The sequence below is a fragment of the Bombina bombina genome, chromosome 3 (genome assembly GCF_027579735.1).
Source record: "Bombina bombina isolate aBomBom1 chromosome 3, aBomBom1.pri, whole genome shotgun sequence".
NCBI classification, from domain to species: Eukaryota; Metazoa; Chordata; class Amphibia; order Anura; family Bombinatoridae; genus Bombina; species Bombina bombina.
The window spans coordinates 597,474,459-597,488,320 of record NC_069501.1 but is presented as its reverse complement, the minus strand read 5'-3'; the positions used below and the strand labels follow the sequence as shown (position 1 = coordinate 597,488,320).

The following is a 13,862-nucleotide window of genomic DNA, read 5'->3' as shown; positions in this document are numbered from 1 at the left end:
CTTCCATGAAGGGAAGAGGTCAGGCTACACCAGTCTCGTTCCTTTTTCTGCACATATGCAAACAGGGTTTGTGCTATATCTGTGTATAAGTTTGTGATTGGTTAATGAAAATTCTATTGTTCTATGGGGACAGGGAATTCAGTGAAATAAAAAAAAAAAAAAAAACAATATGCTCATTTGACAAACTAAAACTGCATTATTCATTACAGAATTCTTCTCAGACATGAAGTTACATTATCATGCAGCTTACAATTTGTGTTTAATTTCCTACGTTTTTGACCAATGTGAGCATATACAGGATATCATTGTAATAGTAAATCCTGGCATCGGTATTCCAATAGAAAGTGATACTGGACTGTGTGACCTATTTAAAAAACATTGGGAAAGACTGAAGGCTTTGAATATATTAATTAGAATTCCTTTTTGTTTATTCATGTTTTAGGAGGTCAGGCAACTCCTTTTGCAAAAAAAATAAAAACAAACACACCCTTTTTTTTTTTTACATTTTCTCTTCTGACTTCCTGTTATTTCACAAACAAGCAATAAAACTTATTTTCCATTCAAAGCTAGTTAGATATCTTTTATTTCAAACTCTCATTATTAAGATCTTTGTAAATCACCTTATATTATGGAGATGATTGTTTGTCACAAATCATGACATGAAAACACCAATCGAACTTCTTTACTCTTACTATTTAATCTCTTTTTGTGTTTTTTTTTTTCTTCAAGTTACTATAAATAAAATTGTGTAGGAAAGTGGTCATATAATGAAAAAACACATTGTGAACTTCAATAGCTTCCATTTTAATACATTACACTTTTTTACTGTTTAATTACAACTAATTTACAAAATACAGTGACAGATGCAACAAACGTTAAATGTTTTTGTAAATCACATTGGTACATTATAGTTTTAAGTTTTGGGGTATGGTTAAATAACAAAGGGGGTGGGATTGGGCCCCTTTTTTTTTGGTCCATGTCTGACCCCGATTCCGAATTAGTCAAGGGAGCAAGTTTAAGCTTTTGGCTGTTGCTATATATACCATACTTTCTATTCAATAATTGTTATACTCTTAAAATATTAATTGTAGGTGTAGTGTAACCATAGCACTAGAAGGAAATATTTTGGCATAGCAAGTTAAAATATTCTTAAGTTCTGAATACTAAAAAGGGTTTAATTTTATTTTCCCAACTCCCTTTGAAATAATTAAACACAGAATATGAAACACGGAACGCTCCACCTGCTCTGTACTTGTTTCTCTGTATAGAGTACTATTTAGATTGGTTAATAACTTGCTTTAAATAGATAACATATGGCTAGATTACTTGTTTTGTGGTATGAGTGAAAAAGCAGCGTTATCGCTCTTTTTCACTACCGCTGGTGTTACGAGTCTTGCAGGTTTAGCTGCACCGCACACTTTTCTCTTGTAAGGTGTATCCAGTCCACGGATTCATCCTTTACTTGTGGGATATTCTCCTTCCCAACAGGAAGTGGCAAAGAGAGCACACAGCAGAGCTGTCCATATAGTTCCCCTCTAGCTCCACCCCCCAGTCATTCTCTAAGCAATCGGAAGGGTAAAGTGAATGTGGTGTTAGAATTGTAGTTTTTATTATCTACAAGCAAAAGTTTGTTATTTTAAATGGTACCGGTGTGTACTATTTACTCTCTAGCAGAAAGTAGATGAAGAGTTCTGCAGGGAGGAAGATGATTTTAGCATGTTGTAACTAAAATCCACTGCTGTTCCCACAAAGGACTGAGGAGTACAAGAAAACTTCAGTTGGGGGGAACGGTTTGCAGGTTAGGCTACAATGAGGTATGTTCAGTCATTTATTTCTAGACAAGACTGTGATAATGCTAGAAAAGACTGTTAATATCCCCATGAGGGAAGGGTAAGCTTTATTCAGAGACTAAGTATGGAATTGCAAGCTTACATAACAGGGCTAGTTTATGCTGGTTGACACTACTTAATGGCAAACGGTTTTTACTGAAAAATATCGTTTTTTGAGACACTTTGAAGGCTCCTTTGGGTTTCTTTCAGGGGTTGTTACCCACATGGCTATTATTAAAACACTTAGGAGTGTTTCTTTAGGCCTCACAGCACCGGAGTAAGGCCTCAGATGCGCAATTTATTTGAATAAGAAGTTCAGGCTGTTTCACATGGAGGGTCCTGCTGCAATTTGAGGGCGTATAAGAAGCTTTTTCCCCACAAATCTGGTCCCTAAGGGCAGGTAGGGCCACAGCAGGGCTGTGGCAAGGTGCTGAAGCTTTTTTAACCGGTTGTTGGCTTACTGTCGATCCGGTTTGGGCATTAAGGGGTTAATTGTTTTTATTGCTAGTGGTGCAATCTTACTAATGCTTTAGGTACAAACTGTAAAAATTTTGAAAAGTTTGCTGCATTTTTCACTGTTTGGTAAAATTGTGTGCCTTTTTTATTTCTTAAAGGTACAGTAACGTTTTTTTCAAAGTGTGTTTATACTTGATTAAAGTGATTTCCAAGCCTGTTTGTCTTGCTACTAGTCTGTTAAACATGTCTGACACCAAGGAAAATCCTTGTTCAATGTGTTTAGAAGCCATGGTGGAACCCCCTCTCAGAATGTGTCCCACTTGTACTGATATGTCTATACACTTTAAAGAACATATTGTTGCACTTAAAAATGCGGCCCAAGATGATTCTCAGGCAGAAGGTAATGAGGTTAGCCCGTTAACCTCTCCCCAAGTGTCACAACCAGTTACGCCCGCTCAAGCGACGCCTAGCACCTCTAGTGCGTCTAACTCTTTTACCTTACAAGACTTGGCGGCAGTTATGAATAATACCCTCTCAGTGTTTTTATCTAAACTACCCGTGTTACCTGCAAAGCGTGATAGCTCTGTTTTAAGAACAGATTCTGAACATTCTGACGCTTTAGTAGCCGTATCCGATATACCCTCACAACGCTCTGAAGTAGGGGCGAGGGATGGGCTGTCTGAGGGAGAAATTTCCGATTCGGGAAAGGTTGCTCCTCAGACAGATTCAGAAACGTTGGCTTTTAAATTTAAACTAGAACACCTCCGCTTATTGCTCAGGGAGGTATTAGTTACTCGGGATGGCTGCAACCCTTTGGTGGTTCCAGAGAAATTGTGTAAAATGGACAAGTACCTAGAAGTTCCTGTTTACACTGATGTGTTCCCGGTCCCTAAGAGGATTGCGGATATCGTTACTAGGGAGTGGGATAGACAAGGTATTCCGTTTGTTCCCCCTCATGTTTTTAAGAAAATGTTCCCCATATCTGACCCCATGCGGGACTCGTGGCAGACGGTCCCTAAGGTGGAGGGGGCTGTTTCTTCACTTGCTAAACGCACAACTATACCAATTGAAGACAGTTGTGCTTTTAAAGACCCTATGGATAAAAAATTAGAGGGTTTACTTAAGAATATTTTTGTTTTCTTCTCCAACCTATTGCGTGCATTGTTCCTGTAACTACTGCAGCTGCTTTCTGGTTCGAGGCGCTGGAAGATGCGCTCCAGATGGAGACCTCATATGAGGACATTATGGACAGAATTAAGGCTCTTAAGCTGGCTAATTCTTTTATCACAGATGCCGCTTTCCAACTAGCTAAGTTAGCGGCAAAGAATTCAGGTTTCGCCATTTTAGCGCGCAGGGCGCTATGGCTAAAGTCCTGGTCGGCCGATGTGTCGTCAAAATCCAAACTGTTGAACATCCCTTTCAAAGAAAAGACCCTCTTCGGGCCTGAATTGAAAGAGATTATTTCAGAAATCACTGGGGGAAAAGGCCATGCTCTTCCCCAGGACAAGTCCTTCAAGACAAAGAACAAACAAAATAATTTTCGTTCCTTTCGGAATTTCAGAAGCGGTCTCGCTTCATCCTCCCCTGCTGCAAAGCAAGAGGGTAACGCTTCACAACCCAGGGCAGCCTGGAAACCTTACCAGGGCTGGAACAAGGGTAAACATGCCAAGAAGCCTGCAGCTGCCTCCAAGACAGCATGATGGGGTAACCCCTGAACCGGGACCGGATCTAGTAGGGGGCAGACTCTCTCTCTTCGCTCAGGCCTGGGCAAGAGATGTTCACGATCCCTGGGCCTTAGAGATTGTATCCCAGGGATATCTTCTAGAATTCAAGGACTCCCCTCCAAGGGGAAGGTTCCACATTTTTCGTCTGTCTTCAGACCAGACAAAGAAAGAGGCGTTCTTACGCTGTGTAGAAGACCTGCATACAATGGGAGTAATCCACCCAGTTCCAATGGCGGAACAAGGGCTGGGTTTTTACTCAAACCTGTTTGTGGTTCCAAAGAAAGAAGGAACATTCAGACCAATCCTGGATCTCAAAATTCTAAACAAATTCCTCAGAGTCCCATCATTCAAGATGGAGACCATTCGGACAATCTTACCAATGATCCAGGAGGGTCAATATATGACTACCGTGGATCTAAAGGATGCGTATCTGCACATTCCTATCCACAAAGATCACCACCAGTTTCTCAGGTTCGCCTTTCTGGACAAGTATTATCAGTTTGTGGCTCTTCCTTTCGGGTTGGCCACTGCTCCCAGAATTTTCACAAAGGTGCTAGGGTCCCTCCTGGCGGTTCTAAGACCGCGGGGCATAGCAGTGGCGCCTTATCTAGACGACATCTTAATTCAGGCGTCGACTTTCCAAAGAGCCAAGTCTCACACGGAAATTGTAGTGGCCTTTCTGAGGTCTTACGGGTGGAAGGTGAACATCAAAAAGAGTTCTCTCTACCCCCTCACAAGAGTTCCCTTCCTAGGAACACTAATAGACTTGGTAGAAATGAAAATATTTCTGACGGAGGTCAGAAAGTTATAAGTCTTACCTACTTGCCGAGATCTTCATTCCATTCCTCGGCCATCTGTAGCTCAGTGCATGGAGACAATTGGACTAATGGTAGCGGCAATGGACATAGTCCCTTTTGCACGGATACACCTCAGACCACTGCAACTATGCATGCTCAAACAGTGGAATGGGGATTATGCAGATTTGTCTCCTCAAATACAGTTGGACCAGGGGACCAGAGATTCTCTTCTCTGGTGGTTGTCTCTGGATCACCTGTCTCAGGGAATGTGTTTCCGCAGACCAGAGTGGATCATCGTAACGACCGACGCCAGTCTGTTGGGCTGGGGTGCATTCTGGGACTCCCTGAAAGCTCAGGGCTTATGGTCTCGGGAAGAAGCTCTTCTACCGATAAACATTCTGGAACTGAGGGCGATATTCAACGCGCTTCAGGCATGGCCTCAGTTAGCTGCGGCCAAATTCATCAGATTTCAGTCGGACAACATCACGACTGTAGCTTATGTCAATCATTAAGGGGGAACAAGGAGTTCCTTAGCAATGATGGAAGTAACCAAAATAATCAGGTGGGCGGAGGATCACTCTTGCCACCTCTCAGCAATTCACATCCCAGGAGTAGACAACTGGGAGGCGGATTTTCTAAGTCGTCAGACTTTTCACCCAGGGGAGTGGGAACTCCACCCGGAGGTATTTGCCCAGCTGACTCAGCTATGGGGCACTCCAGAATTGGATCTGATGGCGTCCCGTCAGAACACCAAGCTTCCTCTTTACGGGTCCAGGTCCCGGGATCCCCAGGCGGTGCTGATAGATGCTCTAGCAGCGCCTTGGTCCTTCAATCTGGCCTATGTTTTTCCACCGTTTCCTCTCCTCCCTCGTTGCCAGAATCAAGCAGGAGAGGGCTTCGGTGAGTCTAATAGCGCCTGTGTGGCCACGCAGGACTTGGTATGCAGACCTAGTGGACATGTCATCTGTGCCACCATGGACACTGCCAATGAGGCAGGACCTTCTAATACAGGGTCCTTTCAAACATCCAAATCTAATTTCTCTGTGTCTGACTGCTTGGAGATTGAACGCCTAATTCTATCAAAGCGTGGTTTCTCTGAGTCGGTTATTGATACCCTGATTCAGGCTAGAAAGCCTGTAACCAGGAAAATCTACCATAAGATTTGGCGAAAATATATTTTTTGGTGCGAATCCAAGGGTTACTCATGGAGTAAGGTTAGGATTCCCAGGATTTTGTCCTTTCTCCAAGAAGGATTGGAGAAAGGATTATCAGCTAGTTCCTTAAAGGGACAGATATCTGTTTTGTCTATTCTTTTACACAAACGTCTGGCAGAGGTACCAGACGTTCAAGTGTTTAGTCAGGCTTTAGCCAGAATCAAGCCTGTTTATAGACCTGTGGCTCCGCCATGGAGTCTGAATTTAGTTCTTTCCGTTCTGCAAGGGGTTCCGTTTGAACCTTTACATTCCATAGATATTAAACTGTTATCTTGGAAAGTTTTGTTTTTGGTAGCCATCTCTTCTGCTCGAAGAGTTTCGAAATTATCTGCTTTACAGTGTGCTTCACCTTACCTGGTGTTCCATGCAGATAAGGTAGTTTTGCGTACCAAACCCGGTTTTCTTCCTAAGGTTGTGTTTAATAAGAATATTAACCAGGAAATTGTTGTTCCTTCTCTGTGTCCTAATCCTTCGTCGAAGAAGGAACGTCTGTTACACAATCTTGATGTGGTTCGTGCTTTAAAGTTCTATTTACAAGCAACTAAGGATTTCAGACAAACAACTTCTTTGTTTGTTATCTATTATGGTAAGAGGAGAGGTCAGAAGGCGACCGCTACCTCTCTTTCCTTTTGGCTGAAAAGCATCATCCGTTTGGCCTATGAGACTGCTGGCCAGCAGCCTCCTGAAACAATTACTGCTCATTCTACCAGAGCAGTGGCTTCCACATGGGCTTTTAAAAATGAGGCATCTGTTGAACAGATTTGTAAGGCAGCGACTTGGTCTTCGCTGCATACTTTTTCCAAATTCTACAAATTCGATACTTTTGCTTCTTCGGAGGCTATTTTTGGGAGAAAGGTTTTACAAGCAGTGGTGCCTTCCGTTTAAAGGGACATAATACTCATATGCTAAATCACTTGAAACTGATGCAGTATAACTGTAAAAAGCTGACAGGAAAATATCACCTGAGCATCTCTATGTAAAAAAGGAAGATATTTTACCTCACAATCTCCTCAGCTCAGTAGAGTTAGTTCTGTGTAAAAAGTTATACTCAGCTGCTCCCAGCTGCAGGTAAAAAAATTAAAAAAATGAAGAAATGAACAGCAGCCAATCAGCATCAGCAGTGCTGAGGTCGTGAACTCTTAATGTGATCTCATGAGATTTGACTTAACTCTCATGAGATATCATAGTAAGCTTCCTTTACCTGATTGGTGAAATAATATGAGAGTTCACGATGCTCATCCCTTCAGTTGTCCCGGGACAGACACACTAATATGCTGCTTAGAAATCCTTTACAATGGGAGGTGGCTACTGAGGATTTTTTGAGGTAAAATATCTTTCTTTTTTACATAGAGATGTTCAGGTGATATTTTCTAGTCAGCTTTTTACAGCTATGCTGCATCACTTTCAAGTGTTTAAACATTTGGGTATTATGGCCCTTTAAGGTACCTGTCTTGTTCCCTCCCTTCATCCGTGTCCTAAAGCTTTGGTATTGGTATCCCACAAGTAAAGGATGAATCCGTGGACTGGATACACCTTACAAGAGAAAACAGAATTTATGCTTACCTGATAAATTACTTTCTCTTGTGGTGTATCCAGTCCACGGCCCGCCCTGTCATTTTAAGACAGGTGGTTTTTATTTTTAAACTACAGTCACGACTGCACCCTATGGTTTCTCCTTTTTCTTCCTAACCTTCGGTCGAATGACTGGGGGGTGGAGCTAGAGGGGGAGCTATATGGACAGCTCTGCTGTGTGCTCTCTTTGCCACTTCCTGTTGGGAAGGAGAATATCCCACAAGTAAAGGATGAATCCGTGGACTAGATACACCACAAGAGAAAGTAATTTATCAGTTAAACATAAATTATGTTTTTTCAATGGGACTTATTAACCCCTAATCTGCCGCCCCCACTATACTAAAGTTATGAACCCCTAAACTTAACCCTAACACCCCCTACTTTATGCCCTAGGTAGGATTTTATTTGGGGGGTTGGTTGTGTGGGTGGTGGGTTTTACTGTTGGGGGGTTGTTTGTATTTTTTTTACAGGTAAAAGAGCTGATTTCTTTGGGGCAGTGCCCAGCAAAAGGCCCTTTTAAGGGCTATTGGTAGTTTAGTTTAGGATAGGTTTTTTTTTTATTGGGGGGGGGGCTTCAGGACAGGTAAGGAGTACTTGGGTGTTAGACTTAGGTTTTTTTAAGGGGGGATCGAGTGGGTTTTAGAGTAGGGGTGTGTGGGTGGTGGGTGGTAATGGGGGGGTTGTTCTTTTTTTTACAGGTAAAAGAGCTGATTACTTTGGGGCAATGCCCCGCAAAAGGCCCTTTTAAGGGCTGGTAATAGAGCTGATTACTTTTTTAATTTAGTTTAGGGTAGGGAAATTTTATTATTTTGGGGGGCTTTTTTATTTTATCAGGGGGCTTAGATTAGGTGTAATTAGCTTATTTTTTGTAATTTAGTGTTTGTTTGTTTTTGTAATATAGTTTAGTGTATTTAATTGTATTTTAGTTGAGATAATTGTAGTTTATTTAATTAATTTATTGATAGGGTAGTGTTAGGTGTAATGTAACAGGTTAAGATTTATTTTACAAGTAATTTTGTAATTATTTTAACTAGGTAGCTATTAAATAGTTATTAACTATTTAATAGCTATTGTACCTCGTTAAAATAAATACAAAGTTACCTGAAAAATAAATATAAACCCTAAAATAGCTACAATGTAATTATTAATTTTATTGTAGCTATTTTAGGGTTTATTTTATAGGTAAGTATTTAGTTTTAAATAGGAATAATTTAGTTAATAATATTAATATTATTTAGATTTATTTCAATAATAATTAAGTTGGGGGTGTTAGGGTTAGACTTAGGTTTAGGGGTTAATATATTTAAAATAGGTGGCGGCGGTGTAGGGGGATCAGATTAGGGGTTAATATATTTAAAATAGGTGGCGGCGGTGTAGGGGGATTAGATTAGGGGGTTAATATATTTAAAATAGGTGGCGGCGGTGTAGGGGGATTCGATTAGGGGTTAATATATTTAAAATAGGTGGCGGCGGTGTAGGGGGCTCAGATTAGGAGGTAATAAATTTAATATAGGTGGCGGCGGTGTAGGGGAATCATATTAGGGGTTAATAAATTTAATATAGCTGGCGGCAGTGTAGGGGGCTCAGATTAGGGGTTAATATAGTAAAAATAGGTGGCGGCGGGGTAGGGGGCTCAGATTAGGGGTTAATATAGTTAATGTAGGTGGTGGCGGTGTAGGGGGCTCAGATTAGGGGGTAATAAATTTAATATAGGTGGCGGCGGTGTAGGGGAATCATATTAGGGGTTAATAAATTTAATATAGCTGGCGGCGGTGTAGGGGGCTCAGATTAGGGGTTAATATAGTTAAAATAGGTGGCGGCGGGGTAGGGGGCTCATATTAGGGGTTAATATAGTTAATGTAGGTGGCGGCGGGGTAGGGGGCTCAGATTAGGGGGTAATAAATTTAATATAGGTGGCGGCAGTGTAGGGGAATCATATTAGGGGTTAATAAATTTAATATAGCTGGCGGCGGTGTAGGGGGCTCAGATTAGGGGTTAATATAGCTAAAATAGGTGGCGGCGGGGTAGGGGGCTCATATTAGGGGTTAATATAGTTAATGTAGGTGGCGGCGGGGTAGGGGGCTCAGATTAGGGGGTAATAAATTTAATATAGGTGGCAGCGGTGTAGGGGAATCATATTAGGGGTTAATAAATTTAATATAGCTGGCGGCGGTGTAGGGGGCTCAGATTAGGGGTTAATATAGTTAAAATAGGTGGCGGCGGGGTAGGGGGCTCAGATTAGGGGTTAATATAGTTAATGTAGGTGGCGGCGGGGTAGGGGGCTCAGATTAGGGGGTAATAAATTTAATATAGGTGGCGGCAGTGTAGGGGGATCAGATTATGGGGTAATACATTTAATATAGCTGGCGGCGGTGTAGGGGGATCAGATTAGGGAGTAATACATATAATGTATGTGGCGGCGGGGTCCGGGAGCAGCGGTTTAGGGGTGAAACACTTTATTAGGGATTGCAGGTTTACAGGTAGATAGACATTGCGCATGCGTTAGGTTTTATTTTGCAGGTAGTTTAGGGAGTTACGGGGCTCCAATACTCAGCGTAAGGCTTACTACGCCTGCATTTTGTGGCGAGGTGAAAATGGAGTAAGATTCCTCAATTTTATCACTAAAATTATTTATATCACTCTATGGGCCAAAAAACTACGGCCGAAGGGTGAAATATACGATCGTAACTTCTATGTTACGCCGTATATGTGATACCAAACCAGCGCAAAATTTGGCGTCGCCAGCTTCTGCGGGAGACGCTGCATATCGGATCGGGCCCCTAATGTGTCCTTTACAACTGGAATTTAAAAATGTGAAACACAATTAAAAAGTGAAAAGTAGAGGAACACTAAAGTCAAAACTAAACTTTCATAATTCAGATAGAGCACTCAATTTTAAACAACTTTCCAGTTTACTTCCATTAACTAAATATACACAATCGTTTCATTTGCACACTTTCTGATGCACCAGCTGCTACTGAGCATGTGCAAGAATTCACAGAATATACGTATTCATTTTGTGTTTGGCTTATGGCTGTCACATGATACAGTAGGGGGAAAAATAGAACTAACTTTAAAATGTGTCAGAAATATACCACTCATTTTAAATTCATACTAAGGGGTAGATTATGAAGCAGCGTATGCTGCTGTTTCCGCACGAGCCTTCTTGCTCGCCGGAAACATACGTTAAGTAGCAGCGGTCATAAGACCGCTGCTCCTTAACTCACCTGCCGCCTCTGAGGTGGCGGACTGCAATCATTCAGTTCAGATATGATCTGGATGATTGACACCCCCTGCTAGCGGTCTATTGGCCAGGAATGTGCAGAGGGCAGCATTGCACAAGCATTTCACCAGAAATGCTTGTGCAATGTTAAATGCCGACGGCATATGCCATCAGCATTTAGTGATGTCGGGTGAACATGATCTGCTACAGTGGATCATGTCTGCCCGACATTTGATAAATCTACTCCTAAGTGCTTTTTGTTATACATTTACTGATTACATTATTCTATTGTGTTTAGTGGTCCTTTAATAATATTTTATTAACAATTACATGAACGTTAAACTAATAGTAAATTAAAGGATTAGTAAAGTCAAAATTAAGCTTTCACAATTCATATAGGGTAGCGATATACTACTGGGAGCTAGCTGTACTTATTAAGTGAGCCAATCACAAGAGCCATATACTGTATGTGCAGACACCATTCACCAGCTAACTCCCGTTGTGCTTTGCTGCTCCTGAGCCTACATAGGTATGCTTTTCAACAAAGGATGCCAAAAGAACAAAGCAAAGATAATAGAAGTAAATTGAAAGAAAAGTGTTTAAAATTGCATGCTCTATCTGAATCATGAAAGTTTAATTTTGACTAGACTATACCTTTAAGTGATGCTGCAGCATGGCAGTGAAGTAGAGGGACAATGAAATAAAAGTTCCATGGTGTTTCAAGCAAAAAAAAGTTCTATAAACATTATCTGTGTTCTGCCTAGATATACATGCGGTGCTGCAATGCCACTTTCTTTATATCACTTTATATACTTTGAGTATACCTCAATACCCCAACATTTCTGGAGGCTTTAACTTTGTTATCCTAGATTTAAAGGACCAGTAAATACAAAAGATTTGCATAATCAGCAAATTGTTATTAATGGGGCTATCCCCACGTTGTTTGACCTAGATTGTGTATTGTTATCAACGACTAGCTAAAAGCTTATACAATGTTTGTTTTTCTCTTCTATCATTTAATCTGTTCTGTTTATATTGACAATGGAACTGTATGTGGTCTTGGAAAATAAATAAATACTTAAAAAAAAAATCAAATTGTGATAAAAAGACAATGCAATAGCACTTAGGGGCTAATTTATCAATATCTGTCCGACATGATACGCTGTAGCGTATAATGTCCGACAGACATCGCTGAATGCCGACAGCATACACTTTTGGCATTAAACGTTGCACAAGCAGTTCACCAGAACTGCTTGTGCAATGCCGCCCCCTGCAGATCGGCCGCTAACAGGGGGTGTCAATCAGCCCGATCGTATAGGATCGGGTGGATTGCAGACCGCAGTGTCAGAGGCAGCGCACCAGTTATGGAGCAGCGGTCTTAAGACCGCTGCTTCATAACTGCTTTTTCTGGCAAGCCTGAAGGCTTGCGTGAAAACAGGGGCATCAAGCTCCATTCGGAGCTTGATAATTCGGCCCCATAGGGGCATATGTATCAATGTGCGAGTAGACATGATATGAAGTAGTGTATCATGTCCGCTGCACATCGTTAAATGCTGACAGCATACGCTGTCCGCATTTATCATTGCATTAGCAGTTCTTATGAACTGCTGGTGCAATACCGCCCCCTGCAGATTCTTGGCCAATTGGCTGCTAGCAGGGGGTGTCAATCAAATACGATTGGGTTGATTTCTGTCTGCTGCCTCAGAGCAAGCGGACAAGTTATGGAGCACCAGTCTTTAGACAACTGCTTCATAACTTCTGTTTCCGGCAAGCCTGAAGGCTCATCGGAAACAAGGGGCCTCAAGCTCCGTACAGAGCTTGATAAATATGCCCTATAGTCTGAACTTCATATAAGTAGTAGATTTTTTTCTGAAAAATTTCAGTTATGTCTTTTTCTATTCCTCCTGTATCATGTGACAGCCTTCAGCCAATCACAAATGCATATATATATATATACTGTGAATTCTTGCACATGCTCAGTAGGAACTATTGATTCAAAAAGTGTAAATATAAGAAGTCAGTGCACATTTTCTTAATGGAAGTAAATTGGAAAGTTGTTAAAAGTTGCTGCTCTATCTGAATTATTAAAGTTTACATTTGAATTGGGTGTCCCTTTAAAAGCCTGTTCTTCTTATCTTATAATGAGGCTAGGCATTGACAGTTAAAAAATTAGCTGATGAAGGGTTTAAGCCCCCTATAACATTGCTATATTCCACACAGGTATTGTTTGCACACTTAAGTGACACTTTTTATATTTGTCCCTAATTGTCATCAGCAGAAGAGATCTGTTAAGGAAAACCTAGCTTACAATGGGGCTCTTCCCATGGCTTTATAAAAAAAACTTTACATTGATTTCTTTAATATTTAAACAATTAATAGTTATTTTCAAGTTAAAGGCTACAGATTAGCCCTTTTCTCCAACATTGGTGTGTCCGGTCCACGGCGTCATCCTTACTTGTGGGATATTCTCTTCCCCAACAGGAAATGGCAAAGAGTCCCAGCAAAGCTGGTCACATGATCCCTCCTAGGCTCCGCCCACCCCAGTCATTCTCTTTGCCGTTGCACAGGCAACATCTCCACGGAGATGGTTAAGAGTTTTTTGGTGTTTAAATGTAGTTTTATTCTTCTATCAAGTGTTTGTTATTTTAAAATAGTGCTGGTATGTACTATTTACTCTGAAACAGAAAAGGATGAAGATTTCTGTTTGTAAGAGGAAGATGATTTTAGCAGACAGTAACTAAAATCGATTGCTGTTTCCACACAGGACTGTTGAGATGAAGTAACTTCAGTTGGGGGAAACAGTTAGCAGTCTTTTCTGCTTAAGGTATGACTAGCCATATTTCTAACAAGACCATGTAATGCTGGAAGGCTGTCATTTCCCCTCATGGGGACCGGTAAGCCATTTTCTTAGTTAAACATAAAAGAATAAAGGGCTTCAAAAAGGGCTTAAAAACTGGTAGACATTTTTCTGGGCTAAAACAATTGCTTTACTAGGCATATTATGCAGATTCTAACTAATTATTGGTATTATAATCTTGGGGAACGTT

At 41.1% G+C, this 13,862-nt stretch overlaps 1 protein-coding gene across 1 annotated transcript in view; it reads left to right on the top strand.

The window, feature by feature from the left end:
• Positions 1-13,862, top strand: part of STPG1 (sperm tail PG-rich repeat containing 1) — a 362,003-nt gene that overhangs the window by 295,653 nt on the left and 52,488 nt on the right. The gene's annotated exons all lie outside the window — the stretch shown is intronic.